General features: G+C 38.0%; 1 long non-coding RNA gene across 1 annotated transcript; it reads left to right on the top strand.

Annotated features, from left to right (window-relative positions):
• The first annotated feature begins 4,520 nt into the window (after positions 1 to 4,520).
• LOC138356385 (uncharacterized) lies at positions 4,521 to 14,492 on the top strand. The gene is made up of 4 exons (XR_011224435.1): positions 4,521 to 10,931; positions 11,116 to 11,264; positions 11,639 to 11,710; positions 11,913 to 14,492. It is a non-coding gene; the product is annotated as an uncharacterized lncRNA (long non-coding RNA).
• Positions 14,493 to 15,943: the final 1,451 nt, after the last annotated feature.

Below are 15,943 nucleotides of genomic sequence, written 5' to 3'. Positions count from 1 at the left end.
AGGATTGAGGGATCATTTATCACGGCAGATTAGCACATGTGATGACATAAGTAAACAAACTCCAGTTAACTATGTAGCATTGGAAAATTATCTTAGGCTTGCACGGAACAAATATGACCGTGTGTTGCAACAAATGAAAGAATATCAAGTTTTACTTCAGAATACCAGTGTTGGTGGAGAAACATTACAAGATGTTATACAAGAACATTCCGATTATGAGGATACAATGTTTACACAGTTGCAATACTTTGATGATATCATACATGCCCATAAAGCTAATATAAATATTGTAACCACAACTTCCCAGAAACAGACAGCACCAGAAGTCAAATTGCCATCACTTAGTTTACCAACTTTTTCTGGAAGAGAAGACGAGAGTTGGGACGGTTTCTGGAGCAAATTTGTCGATTCTGTGGATTCTAATGCTAATGTGCCAAAAACAACAAAGTTTACATACTTACAGAGTGTCTTGAAGGATGAAGCGTATCAGGTAGTCTGTAATCTAAATCACACAGATGATGATTATGACAATGCAGTACAACTCCTGAAAGATAATTACGCTAAACCTGAAAGGACTATCAGAATTCTAACACAGAGACTGTTAGACATTAAACCTCCAAATAATACTGCAGTCTCACTCCAAACCTTCAGATTGGAGCTTGAGTCCATACTCAAGGCACTTAAAAATAAAGTGAACCTGGATGAGTCAGACTGGATAATACAAGTCCACATGACACGGAAATTACCCAGGGACATACTGGATAAGTTGTTTGTATTAGTAGGTAAGTCATCCTTGACTGTAAATGAGATTACAAAGGGTTTACAAACCATCATAGAACGAGAAAGAGTTAATCCAGAAGAAAAAACATCTAAACCCACATCTGCTACTAATAGTAAACAACAGAGTACAAACAGTGCTCCAAACAAAGCTAAAACATCTTCCCCCTCCACAAAGTGGAATCAGGGCAGTGTAGGAACATATGCAGTTGGTCCTTCCAAACCTACAGTCAACGCATCACCCAAGACGGTGACTCCTCAAGATACTGTTAATGTCTGGAAACCATGTGTGTTTTGTGAGCAATCACATTCCATGTACAATTGCAGACGCTACCCTGATCGTGCAACACGCATAAAACGACTCAAGGAGTTATATAGATGTAGCAAGTGTATAAGGGAACATCATCCCGACAATTGCACAACAGCAATGCGCATCTGCACTAAGTGCCATAAGGGTCAACACCATACTGCACTTTGTGGGGACACAAGTATAAAGTCTCCCAAACCACAGGAGGAGGAAGGAGCTACAGCATCAGTAAAACTTTGTACTGTGTTACCTGACATAAGTGTCTTCACAACCAGGTCTAACCATAAATCAGCTCTACCTACTGCACGATTGATCATTAGAAATGGAAAGAATAAAGCCACCGTACGTGGATTATTTGATCAGGGGTCCCAACTGACCTTTATATCCAAGGAGTTGGTAGATAAACTGAAACTTACACCTGTAGAGGAGACACGGATAAACATAAAGGGATTCCTGACTAACTCGGGAACCCGAACTTACGGGGTAGTACGACCCACAGTACGACTAGGAGGTTATGTACGAAAGGTACCAGCACTAGTAGTAGATAGATTTCCAACAGACCTGTATATAGAAGGTCTAGGAACAACAGCCAAATTCCTGGAAGAAAAGGGAATTCCTTTGGCTGATAACATTACATCGGACAACCTTTCCGATATTGGAATCCTTATGGGATCAGATGTCTACCATAAGTTTATCATAGGAAAGGAAGATTACCACGGTATGAATGTGTTACCATCTGCAGGTGGCTATTTACTAACAGGCCCAGTATTACGGCTAAAACAACCCGCACCTGTGGATCACCAACATGCCAACACAGTAATGGTTGCATGACTAGGAGAACAGTCTCCACTGCAACTCAGAGACATTTCCGAAGATGAGCTTGATCCCCCAGTATATAAGTTATGGGACCTGGCAACTCTCGGCATTGTCCCTGAACAACCTAGTCCAGATGATGACTGGACTTATAAACAATACCTAGACTCAGTTATCTACAGAGATAATCAGTACTGGGTCAGGTTACCATGGAAGCTGAATCACCCTCAGCTACCCATCAACTACTTCATGGCACAAAATCAATTAAGATCACAGGTGTTACGTTTACAAAGACAACCTGAGAACTTGAAGTTGTACCATGAAATAATACAGAAGCAGCTCGATGACAAATTTATCGAAGTTGTAACAAATGATAACCCAAAGGAAGGACATTATCTGCCACACCACCATGTTCAGAAGGATTCTGCGACTACCCCACTACGGATAGTATTTAATTGCAGTGCTAAGATGGGGCAGAATAGTGTTTCGTTAAATGATTGCCTTCAAACAGGCCCAAGCCTAACACAAAGGCTTTATGACGTGCTGTTAAAGTTTCGTATAGGGACTTATGCATATACGGCCGACATTAGCAAGGCATTCCTTAGGGTAGGTCTTCAAGAAGAAGACCGGAACTACACAAAGTTCCTATGGATTAAGGATCCTAATGATCCAAACAGTGAAATAATCACTTATAGGTTTGCGTCTGTTTTGTTCGGAGCCACGAGCTCACCATTTCTGCTTCAAGCTACCTTGGATACGCACTTGAAGAAGTCCAATAGCCCGAACAAGACAGAAATTAGCGAAAACCTGTATGTGGATAACTTTCAAGGAACAGCCAACAGTGAAAGTAAGCTGTTGGACATATACCATGAGGCCAATCGAGAATTAATGGGAGCCAATATGCCTCTCCAGTCTTGGGTCTCTAACAATGACAAATTAAAACAACTGATCACAACTGAATTTCCCGACTACCAAGTACCCGAGATGACAAAGGTACTAGGTGTCCAATGGAACACGACAACCGATCAGTTGACAATCAAGTCAGTGGAAACAGATACCACTAACTTAACAATGAGAAAATTGCTATCACAAGTCAGCAAACCCTTCGACCCATTAGGCTTATTAAGTCCAATACTAATTAATGGGAAGATGATAATACAGGAATGTTGGCAACAAAAGATAGGCTGGGATGATCTTCTAACACCTGCCCTACAAGAAAAATGGCAAGGGTTAGTGAAAGATTTAAGCATCCTAGAGTCTGTCAAGTTCCCTAGGAACACAACAGTAAATGAAAAGGAACCAATTAAGTTGCATGTATTTTGTGATGCCTCAGGAAAGGCTTATGGTACAGTAGCTTACCTGGTCTCAAATGGGCAAGCCAATTTGCTCACATCAAAGGCCAGAGTGGCACCTTTAAAGAAAAGATCACTGCCACAACTGGAATTAACAGCCTTACTGCTAGGTGTAAGATTGGCTCATTATCTGATCAAGGCCTTAAGCCACATCCACTTTACAGAAACAGTAGTATGGTCAGATAATGAGGCAGTGCTACAGTGGGTTAAAAACAATAACAGTAAGAATCCTTACGTGAGTAACCGCGTTAAGGAAATACGAGAGTTGTCAGCAGGGTATAAACTAAGATATGTACCTACTAAAGAGAATCCAGCTGACTATCTCTCCCGAGGCCTGACTTTACGGCAATTAACAAAGGCAGAGATGTGGTTCAATGGACCTCAGTGGCTAATCAGCGACCAGTGGCCTGAACAAAAGCCACAAGTCATTGTGACCAATGTCACTGTTCCCACTGAGAACCCGGAACTACCTCAGACTTTGGTAATTGATCCTACTCGGTACTCTGAACTGAACAAACTTGTAGGTGTCACCCAAGTAGTGTTTGATTTTCTAAAGAAAATAGGAATCAAGCATAAATTCCCTAGTGCCTTAAGGTACTGGGTTAAAAGAGCTCAGACCGACACATTCGGGACAGAAATTGACAATGTTCCTAAGAAGCTACAACATGATCTGGGTCTCTGGTTAGACACTGACAATTATAACTTGATAAGATGCGGAGGACGCTTACAACATGCTGACATAGATATGGAAGCAAAAAATCCAATATTGCTCCCTCGTCACCACATAGTAAGCAAACTAATTGTGTTACATATACACAAATACTGCACTCTGCATGGTGGGGTATTAGATACTCTCACAGAATTAAGACAACAGTACTGGCTACCCCAAGGTAGACAGACAGTAAAATCCATAATCAAATCCTGTGTTGTATGCCGGAGATACGATGCCAGAGTGTGTCCATATCCTGGCCCTCCTCCACTTCCGAAGGAGCGAGTCGTACATATTCATCCTTTTGAGACAACAGGACAACATTTAAAATGTTGTGCAGAAGCGACATCGGCTCCTGCCGTGAGAACATTATTCAGTAACTGGACACCGGAAGGATCACATCTAGGAGTAAAGTCTGTAACATTATATCTATTATGTTCTATTGCAATATGTTTGTCTGTGAGGACATAATTTTATTTTGATTTACATGTGATTTTCCATTTGTTGATTTACCTATAATATTGATTATTAACTTTAGAATATTTATAATATATATATATTTTTCATGGAGTGATTTCTTAGTCCTAAGATGGTGATTAATTTTAAATCTTGCCTGTACACACCATGAGATTATACTGGTGACCCACCTTGAGATTGCAGCATCGGTAAATGTCCCTAGACTACAAGATTTTGTTGCTGCACGGGTCACGAGCATTAATGAACGGTTTGTAACAGTGATTTTGGGGGCCTGTCCGGGATATATTGTTCCCACATATATATAACTTTTGCTAATTTAACCTTGCCTTCCTAGGTACCAGTGTACTTAGAAATATGTGTGTTTAAGAAACTTGCAATATGCCATGCTAGAGTCAGCCTGTGTAACAAGTAACCAACGTTTCACGGTTTTGGAGGTAAGTCATCCAATAATTTGTTTGTGCAGTGAGGCCATGCAAATTTTCAGTGTTGTGACAATTTAAAGTGGAGTGAAGTGCCATGCCAGTCTGTTAATTATTTTTGTCAGTCAAGTGCCAAGTGTTAATTAACCATGGAGGATCAAGTGTTGTCGCTGTTGGAAAATCCAGACTTTGAGGGAATTAAAAACCTAAAAAAGTCTGCCTTAATAAATATGGCAAATAAGTTAGAATTAACAGCCAAAAATAACATGACTAAAGCACAAATTCTGAGAGTCATAGTGACACATTTGGTAGAAAATGAGAAGTTAGGAGAGGAATTTCTGGAGAAAGTAAAGGAGGAGACTAGCGAGCAAATTTCTTTAAGGCGTCTTGAGTTAGATGCACAAGTAACGTATGCTAAACATGAGGCTCAAGAAAAGGAAAATGAATTTGCAAGGCAACAAAAAATATTAGAGCTTGAAGCTCAACAAAGGGAGTGTGAAACTAGACGTTTAGAGATTGAGGCACAAAATAGTAGAATTGTAGTACAATTGCAGCTGGAAGACTCAAAGAAACAACAGTTAGAAATTCAACAAAAAATGGCAGAGGCTAACCATAGACTTGAAACACAGCGTTTGGCAGCTGGGCATGGTAATACTAGCAATGTTTCTAATAATAGTGATAATAATCCCACAAGGATGAATAAATACATAGTTACCCAAGTTCAATGAGGAGGATCCCGAGGTTTTTTCTCACATTTTTCTAAAATTCCAGTCAGTATGAACTGGCCAAGGGATCAATGGATCGCAATCATGCAGAGTCAACTAAAAAGAGGTTGTCAGGAGGTTTTTTGCATCCTTGCCTGATGAGAATAGTTTTGACTGAGTTTGTTAGGAAAAACATCTTAAATACTTACCAATTAAATCCAGAAGCACACAGACAAAAGTTTAGGAACCTAAAGAGGGTAAGTGATCAGACAATAGCAGATTTCATCCGTCTCAAAGTTAATTACTGCACCAGATGGTTAAAATCACTTTCAATAACCGAGTATGATGCTCTTAAGAATCTTCTTATAACAGAAGAAGTGATGTCATGTCTCCCAGACAAATTGTCTACTTTTTTGGCAGAACAGAAAAATATAAGAAATTTATGAGCTGTCCTAGCTCGCGGATGAGCATGAGTTGTTGACTAAGGCCCAGTTTAAGGCCCAATCACCTATGTTTAACCGTAGAGTAAATTATAATGCTCACCGAACTCCTTATCAGTATAAATCCAATCCTAGTCTCCAGTTACTCCCATGACCTCTTCTCTTATTAAACCTAAAGTTGTTACTCCATTGCCAGGACCATCTAATCCCAGTAATGTTAATTCTAAACCTGCAGTTGGTTCCACAGGTGTGTCTACTGTCCGGCATTGTACACATTATAAGAGAAGAGAACATGTGATTGCTTCTTGCTATAGTTTGCATCCTGAATTACGGCCAACTGGTCTTATTATAAGTAGAGAATTGCATACTAATAATTCTCCATGTACTACAGTCAATCCTCATTGGATGGCTTAATTTAAACCATACATTTCTTCAGGTACATTATTGTGTAAAGATGGTAGTAGTTCAATTACTCCGTGATACTGGAGCTTCACAGTCTCTTATTGCCCAGAATGTACTTGCTGATGTTGACACCCGAGATCTTGGTGAAGTTGTGCTTCTCCAAGGTATTGCAGGTAGTGTGCAACAGGTGTCTTTAATGCAAATTAACCTTGATTTTAATTTTACTTCAGGATGGTGTAATGTTGGTGTAAGTAAACAACTGCCCATTCTAGGGGTAGATATTATTCTTGGTAATGATTTTGGCAACCGAAAGGTTGAAGGGACCAAGTGCCCCATAATGTTAATTAATCCCAATAATGTACTAGATCAGCCAGAAGCAGATGATGACATTATTTACCCTGCTTGTGTTGTAACTAGATCAATGAGAAAAAAAGGTGAGAGTAATCGTGTTTTCACTAAGGTTGCTGTTCTCGAAACCAGGACCGCTTCAGTAAAGGAGTGGGATGTGGATTTTGAAGATTCTCTTATGACTTGACTGGATGATGAGAGTGAGGCAGTAGTAGAAGCCCCGCCGAACCTAAACCACATGGAAAGTGAAGGTGAGGAGGCTGAACTATCTGTACCTTGCCCGCTTGTCTCCACTAAACCAGTTGTCGAGAGTGAGGCCGAAGTAGCTATGGCTCCATTTTATTCTGATCAATCAGGAAAAGAGATCAAGCTACTAGGTTCTTGCCTGCTCGCTGCTGAGTCTGAGTCATTGCCCTTAAGTGTTATACAGACAACTGATCCTAGTTTAATTGAGTGTATTTCTGAGGCACCTGATAATGTTGATGCATTGGAGGAAGGGAGGGGTTTCTTTTTCAAGGATCGACTTATGATGAGTAGGTGGAGACCTAAGGGAACTCCCTCATCAGATGATTGTGAGACCAGAACCCAACTAGTTGTCCCCAATGTTTATCGTAAGCAGGTCCTGCAGGCTGCACATGATGACCCCATGGGAGGTCATCAAGGTATTACAAATATGTACCATAAAATATGCAAATATTTTTACTGGCCCAAGCTAAAGAAAGGTGTGGTCATGTATTGTCATAACTGTGTACCCTGTCAAATTGTTGGCAAACCAAACCAATCTGTGCCAAGAGCACCATTCCAACCTATTGTAGTTCCTGATGAACCATTTTCTCATGTTTTAATAGATTGTGTAGGTCCTTTACCTAAGACTAAGTCGGGTAACATTTTTATGTTTACTCTTATGTGTATGTCGACGAGATTTCCTGAGGCATATGCCTTAAGAAATACCAAGACTCATAATCTCATCAAGTGTCTTGAACGATTTTTCTCCTTGTTCGGAATGCCTAGAGTTATCCAGAGTGACAATGGGGGAAATTTTGTTTCCAAAGTTTTCAAAACTTTCTGAAAATCCAAAGGGATTCAGTACACATTTTCCAGTCCTTATCATCCACAAAGCCAAGGTGGGCTTGAACGTTTTCACCAGACGTTGAAACAGATGTTAAAGACGACAGGAGAAACTTATCTACGTAATTGGGATGAGAATCTCCCTTTTGCGCTGTTTGCTGCCAGAGAAGGGTTACAAGCGTCATTAGGGTGTTCACCTTTTGAGCTCGTGCTTGGTCACCACGTGAGAGGTCCGTTAAAAATGCTCCAAGAAAAGTTGATGGAGATGTCTCTGTTCATCAGAGTGGGTGATACTTGAGTGAGGTCAAGGACAAGTTGTGTCAGGCTCGAGAGTTGGCGAAGAAACATCTGGAACAGACTCAACAAGCCATGAAACAAAGACATGACAAAAAGTTCAGGGCTAAGCTCAGGTCGTTTGCTGTCGTAGATTTGGTGTTGGTGTTGAAACCTCGTATGGGGACTTCCATGTTCCATAAGTTTGACGGACCCTACCAAGTGGTAGAGAAGGTGGGAGACCTAACGTACACAATATTTAACCCTACTCTTTCAGAACATAAAATGAATGTGCATATTAACAGGTTAAAAGCTTATGTTGGACCAGAAGTGGTAGCTTGTTTTATTAGGGAAGAGTTACCATCTGTGGGAAATTGTAGTGAAGTAAATGATGTTAATATTCAACTTCTCAGTTCCAGTTCCAATGGCAGGGAGATGCTATGTCATTTACAGGAGGAGCAACGTGATGAGTTCCAGGTTCTGCTGGACAACCATACATCTGTTTGGGGAGGTTCCCACACAGACCCACCTCATCACACACGATATTCAGCTCCTGGACAGCACTCCAATTAGACAACATCCTTACCGAGTGAACCCAGAAAAGAGGAATCTTATACAACAAGAAGTGGACTATCTGCTCCAGCATAATTTCATTCGGCCAAGTCAAAGTACTTGGAGCTCTCCGTGCTTGTTAGTGCCAAAACCAGGGGGAACCTGGAGGTTATGTGTAGATTATCGTAAACTAAACAAGAGCACTACTGTTGATGTATTTCCATTACCCTTGTTGGATTGAATCAATAGGACATGCTAATTATGTAAGTAAACTTTATTTATCTAAGGGATATTATCAGATTACCTTAACTGATTATGCTAGGGAAGTCACTGCTTTTGTTACACCTGAGGGTGCATATGAATTCAATGTCATGCCATTCGGTTTGAAAAATGCACCTGCCACTTTTCAAAGACTCATGAATTTCTTACTCAGGGATGTGCCAGATTGTAGGACTTACCTTGACGATATTGTTTTATACAGTAAGAATTGGGCAGATCACCTTTCAGGCCTTAAGCAATTGTTTACGGTGTTGAAAAACGCCAATTTAACATTGAATATGAATAAGTGTAGTTAGGCAAGAGGGACTATAACCTATCTTGGGCATGAAGTAGGACAAAGTAAGATAATTCCTTTACAAAATAAGATACAAGCCATTGTGGACTACCCAGTGTTAACCAGTAAGAAGGGAGTCCAAAAATTTATCGGTATGTGTGCTTACTGTAGGCGGTACTGTAGAAAATTTTCGACAGTTGCTGCCCCATTGACAAATTTGTTGCGAAAGCAAGTAAAGTTTAAGTGGGCTCAAGATTGCCAGAATTCGTTTCAGAACTTAAAGGGCATATTGTCAACGTCACCTGTTATTGCTAGTCCCAAATTTGACAAACCTTTTATTAAACATATTGATACTTCAGATGTTGGAATAGTTTCTGTGCTTATACAAGTTGGTTTAGATAATATTGAGCATCCTGTATATTATTACTCTAGAAATTTAATTCAGCCCAGAAAAACTATTCAGTGGTAGAAAAGGAGGCGTTGCGCCTGATATTGTCAATCAAGAAATTTGAAATTTACCTTTCAGGTAATAAGGTGCTAGTGTTTACTGACCACAATCCCCTTGTATTCATTAATATGATGAAAATCAAGAACCAACGAATTCTGCGCTGGTCATTGTTTCTACAAGAATTTAATGTTGATATTAAACATATTCCGGGCAGGCAGAATGTCATTGCTGATGCTTTGTCCAGAAGTTTTGTATGTGATGTACCATAAGTGAAATATTCTTTTACTTAACATTTTTACTTCAGAAAAAATTCCATTGATCTTCAATCCATTGCATTTTTTTTCCTTGGAGGTGGAAGTGTTACGTACCCCAATTGGATACGTATATAAATATAAAATAAGTACTATTTCCATGCATCATTACTTGTATGTGCTTATATATTATATTATTAATTGTATGTGTTTATATATTATATCATTACTTGTATGCTTATATCAGTACTTGTATGTTCTTGTATGCTTATATCATTACTTGTATGTGCTGATATGTTATATTGTGGTGGTGAACCGTGGAAAACCATTACTATATTTTTTTGTGTCAGCTTCCCGTGAGAAAGTTATAGTTTGTGCTGATCACTTATTGGCAAGACTGTGGGAAACCGTTATTATTGTTTCACCTAGTCGGCAATATTTATGGGATATTAATTCCTGCCATGTTGGCAGTTGACAACACATTCTTTTATTATATAAATATGTAACTATTATATTAGTAACTACATTATTTCTGTTTATACATGTAAATCTGATCATTCCTTAATTTAGTTAAGTAATTCCCATTATATGGCTCCATGTAAGTAAGATTTATATTAAGTAAAAAAACTGTCATTTAAAATGTTGTGCAGAAGCGACATCGGCTCCTGCCGTGAGAACATTATTCAGTAACTGTTTGGACACCGGAAGGATCACATCTAGGAGTAAAGTCTGTAACATTATATCTATTCTGTTCTGTTGTAATATGTTAGTCTGTGGAGACATAATTTTATTTTGATTTACATGTGATTTCCCATTTGTTGTTTTACCTATAATATTGATAATTAACTTAAGTATATCTATATTATATATTTATTTTTAATGGAGTGATTTCTTAGTCCTAAGGTGGTGATTAATTTTAATTCTTGCCTGTACACACCATGGGATTATACTGGTGACTCACCTTGAGATTGCAGCATCGGTAAATGTCCCTAGACTACAAGATTTTGTTGCTGCACGGGTCACGAGCATTAATGAACGGTTTGTAACAAAACACAATGTTCGTAGAAAGCAGTTTGTATATATCTTATTTCCATTTTCTGAATGGAGCTGAGGTGGAATCACATCCACTGAATTCATTGAGGAACAACATGTACTCTTTCATGTCTCCTAATTGGTTGTGTAAATGTTGACTGCTGTATATTCGATCTGCTCTCCCTTTCAGATCAGGCATTGGAATTAGTGTTCCAGCATGAGTTATTAACAACACCAGGCGATCACTATATTTTCCGACTAGTACAGTGGGAGCTGATGCTGCTATTTCCATTGCCTTGATGCGATGAGAGTGTCTGCACTCTCATTCCGCGACCATGAGTAAGTCTAATTATGCCCTTCTTTGAACGCATTCGAACCTGCTCAATGGTCGTATCTGACCACACACCAGATCTGTTTGGAGCGGGGATGCAAATGATCTGGGCCGAAGCTCTGTAATTATAAAATGTTGAATACATACCGAATTTATTTCAGATTTAATTTTCTCTGGGAGATGTTTCCTTTTTTCGAAGTCAGTAGAAAATCTGTAACTAGCTTAAGAAATTCACCTACAAGCTGGCGATTCCAGTATTGAATTTATTCAATTGTGGGAAAAGTGTCATTCATAATAATGTGTAGAATCTTCATGTTTCATCAAATAGCTGCAGTTATGTTTATCTCTCTTCGTTCTTCCGACTCATTTGTTTTCCTTTCAGTATACAACTTACCTGTGAATATTTTATTCTGAATCCCAGACAAACAAATTACACCTGGTTTGGCTGGCAACTGTGAGTTATATTTTCACTTAATTTGTTAATAAGTTTCGTTTTAAATGAATCTCATTGTAAGCTAGAGAATATGGGTCTAATTTCAAGTAGTTTTTGAATTTGTTCATTGTAAACTTGCCCTCATCATTGGATTCTATAAATTAACACAGCTCTTCAAAATTTGCTTCCAATTCTTTACTTGGTTTGTTTCCGCCCTTTACAGGTGTTCCAGGGACCTGTAAACGCTGATAGTAGAACAGGTGACAGCGACTTTACTCAGTGACTCGGTCTTACACCCGAGATAATGTTATGAGCACATCCCCATCCCTGTTGCACTCTTCCCTATTTTCAGCTACTTGGCAAATTGTATCAATAATGTGAATGGTAGACACAGCACTCCACTCCTCCTTCCCAGGGTTGCGATGTTTTGTGGTATCTACACAACTGCAACCGCTAAATAGGCATTGACTCTAAAAGTTAAAAGATTGTGAATCTTTTCGTGATGAAGACGGTGGCTTCAGTTGAAGTGGCACGCTTTTTGTCCTTCCGTATTCTTTCCGACAAAGAACATGTACAACGCTTTGCTCACAACCTCCAAATTCTTTGTCTGGTCCATCTTTCCTTAGCTTGCTCAGTTCAATGACTGTGTAAAGTCTTTTTTTGTTAGTTGCACTATTTTACTTCCAGGATAAAGACATGAACGAAGAAGACAAAGCTCTATTTTCATACTACATTCACTGCATAAGAGAAAAAAGATAATTAATTTATGGTTCAGTTGGAAAAACACAAATAAAATAAAAAAAAAATTATCATAAAATTTTGTTATTTTAGTATCTGAAAGTTAATATTAACTTTTAGCATTTATAATAAACCCTTTTAAACAAGGAACATTTAACAAAAAACCATGCTTTAATAGTCTGCACAATGACAGTTCCCGTCCCGTTCCTGTGCCAAAAACTCCGTGATGGTGCCCTATTGAAATTTTCTGGCCTGATGGCCACCCACCGTGACACTGTCGGGCCAGTGGCGCAGCGCTCGGGTGGCGTGCACGCCTCAACACCAACCCTTCCACATGCTCACTAGCAACTCACAGAGTGTAACTGTATATGATATCTGCAGTACTGTTTATGCTCCACAACATTTATTCAAAGACTTTTTTCAAAATATTTCATTATTTATATTTTATTTAAGAACAACGTAACGTTTTGAGCAAAATAGGTCACAATTTTTTTTTTCAAATCATAAAATAAGCCAAAAAGATAAAAAATTGGTAAACACTATTATAATAGTATTAAAGCACGTTCTCTTAACACCATTTAAAAAATATATTCAACCTTCCAGATAAAATAGTTCGCTTGTAGTAGGTGTTTTTATAAACCCTTTCAAAAATCCAATATGGCCACCTTCTTTTTCAAAGTGTTGGAAACCCCACAATGGGATTTTTCGGGATTATCTTGGAGGCATTCAGGTAGTCACTATGAACATATTTACACTGGTACAGCTTTGTTAGTTTGAATGTCAAGGTTCAGCCTGTTATGAGACTGATTTGAGTAATGAAAAGAGGAATCCAAAATATTTTATGCAGTTTTTCCAATTGTTTCAGGCAGGATTTTACACTATATACTGTTAATTATTGTTTTTCAACTGTAGCTTTCCATTGCAACATAGCACTAAAATTAATTTTTGTTTGGGGAAACGTTTAAGTGAAAAGTATCAAATTTATTCAAACAGTTCTTCAGATCATTCAGCGTTTTAAATATGGTTTTACCGTGTATAGGTATTCATTGCAAGGTCACTGCAAGCATGATCGAACGTTTAGGGTGAAATACGTTTCGTTCTTCCAGTTTACAATAGCAGCAAAGTATACTTTCCCAATTACCTTACAAGTAAGGTCATTACCCATGGTCACCTTCATTTGTCACTGTCAACCCCGCCATTCTTCACACGTCAAAATGCATTCTGTTCCCTCCCCATTCAATCTTACTCCGTTATATTCAAACCAGGCTAGCTAACCTATTTAAATAAAGAGTGAAAGTCTAAGAGAATACCTTCGTCGCATACTGTGTTTTATTGCAGTCATCTTTTTCATCTTATGAATTTATTTTTTTATGCTAGGGAAATAAATATATACACTGTACACATGTTATTTATTTTATTAATTAGCTTATACAGTATTAGAGAGAGAGAGAGAGAGAGAAAGAGGGAATAGATCCCTCGCTCACCTTTATCAATTAACACTGCAGCCAACACATATAATTGACATTAATCATATATGGTGGAGTCGTACCGTTCCACATAGTGAAGTTCTTTACTGCTTATTTTTTTATGTAGAAGAAAAGAAACACAAATATAAGTTTACTCAGAATAATAATATATATTTCTCATGATCTCTTTTCTTAGATTAATATTATTTATATCACGAGCGATACTGACCAATGAAAGGTTACTTTCCCTCGTATTCATCACATAATTTCTCGCACCTTCTAGGTTGTTTATGCAGATAGATTGTTTACATGGAGGCATTTTCATATGAGTGTAAGTAAACCTCACCACTCTAGCATCATTCCTGCTAAATCCTTCATATTTAAATGCATTTTTACAAGGCTTCCTCGAAGCTGAAATACGATAGATGAAAGTCAAAGTAAAATACATAATTTCGGCTAAAGCAGCTGTATAGACTTTGCATTCTATTCTTTAAAATATATAACTTGTAATTTTCGAAGTAACACATAACCTGTTCGAAATACCAGAAATATGTATTCACGGTATTTCAGAAGGCTTATGCTTTAAGAAGTGTTTTAAATGTGAAAATGTCTTTCCACACTCCAGGCATTTTTTTTCATCATAAATATATCAAATTCTCAATTTGTATTCATTCCTAATGCTTTCCTGGCAGCAGTCCTGAAATATAATGATATTCTACATATATTACTGTATTCCATATCCGAGCTTATATTCTCCTTGCTAAATACGGTATTAAACCGATATTATCAGTTTGCTATTTTAAAATATACTACCAATATTCATATTAATATAATGAATAATTTCTTTAATAGTTCGAGTTAAATTTTAGGGTACAATAAAAATTTGTAATAGAAATAACTCATCCCTGAGCCTTTGTATCACATAAAAGCCCCATGCGAATATAATGTTGAAGATCAATATTCATAATGAAATAATGGGACGAAGGAAGAAGTAATTTCTGCAGACATGTTTCATATACTCTCGTTGGATCTAATTCTAATTGATTAAATAATTGATTTCAGAAAGAACCAGGAACATTATTAGGGAAGAAGTTTGTATCTGATACGCTAGTTGCATAAATAACTTGCCTATTCATAACACCCTCTCCTTCAGTTATTTATTTCCTAATAAATACTAGACTACACTTACGTGATATGATGGGTGTCTGTAGGATTACCTATACGTACGTAATATGATGGAGTACATGTAGGATAACCTACACGCACGTGAAATGACTGAGTATGTCTAGGATTTTCTGCACGCACATCATATGATAGAGAATGTGTAGGATTTTTAACATGCACATCATATGACAGAGTACATGTAGGATTACCTACACGCACGTGATATGATGGATTGTGTGTAGGATTACCTACACATTCGTGATATGATGGAGAACGGACCGGATTACCTTCACACACGTGATATGACGGAGTATGTGTAGTTACATATTCCTTTTGAGCGAGGAGTTTCTAGTATTAATCGAAATGCTTTACTCGTGCGTTTGCTATGCTTGCTAGTTAAGAGAACCACTTGGGCCACTCTAGAGAATATGTCAGCACATACTAGTAGATATTTACTCCGTTACTATGTTTTATCAACATTCTCATCTCGGCAAACTCTATAGCCTGGAATTCCCGCGGCTTGGGGCTTAATACAAAACGTTGCGCAAATTTAAGTAGCTGTAAATAATGAAGAGTACTGTACATGCTTTGGAGGATTTCAGGTACTCTTTTACATCGATCATTATTGTCGGATTAATTAATTAAGAGCTTTATATAATCTTCAAATACCCCATAACCCGCCAAAATATGATGTGTCTTTATAAACTTGATTCAGTTTAACTGGAACTTCTTTCTCCAGCATTGGCATGGTGGTATTGGTATTGGTATTTTATGCTCGTATGGAACCTTATTAAAAAAAATTCCACATAATGTTATACTGGAGTTCGAACCCAGATCCGATACGATTTCTCTATCTAATTAACGTACGAGAAAACGAGTCTGCAAT

This window comes from Procambarus clarkii, chromosome 1, assembly GCF_040958095.1.
Source record: "Procambarus clarkii isolate CNS0578487 chromosome 1, FALCON_Pclarkii_2.0, whole genome shotgun sequence".
NCBI classification, from domain to species: Eukaryota; Metazoa; Arthropoda; class Malacostraca; order Decapoda; family Cambaridae; genus Procambarus; species Procambarus clarkii.
Note: the sequence above shows the minus strand (reverse complement) of the source record. Positions and strands in the feature narration are given on the sequence as shown.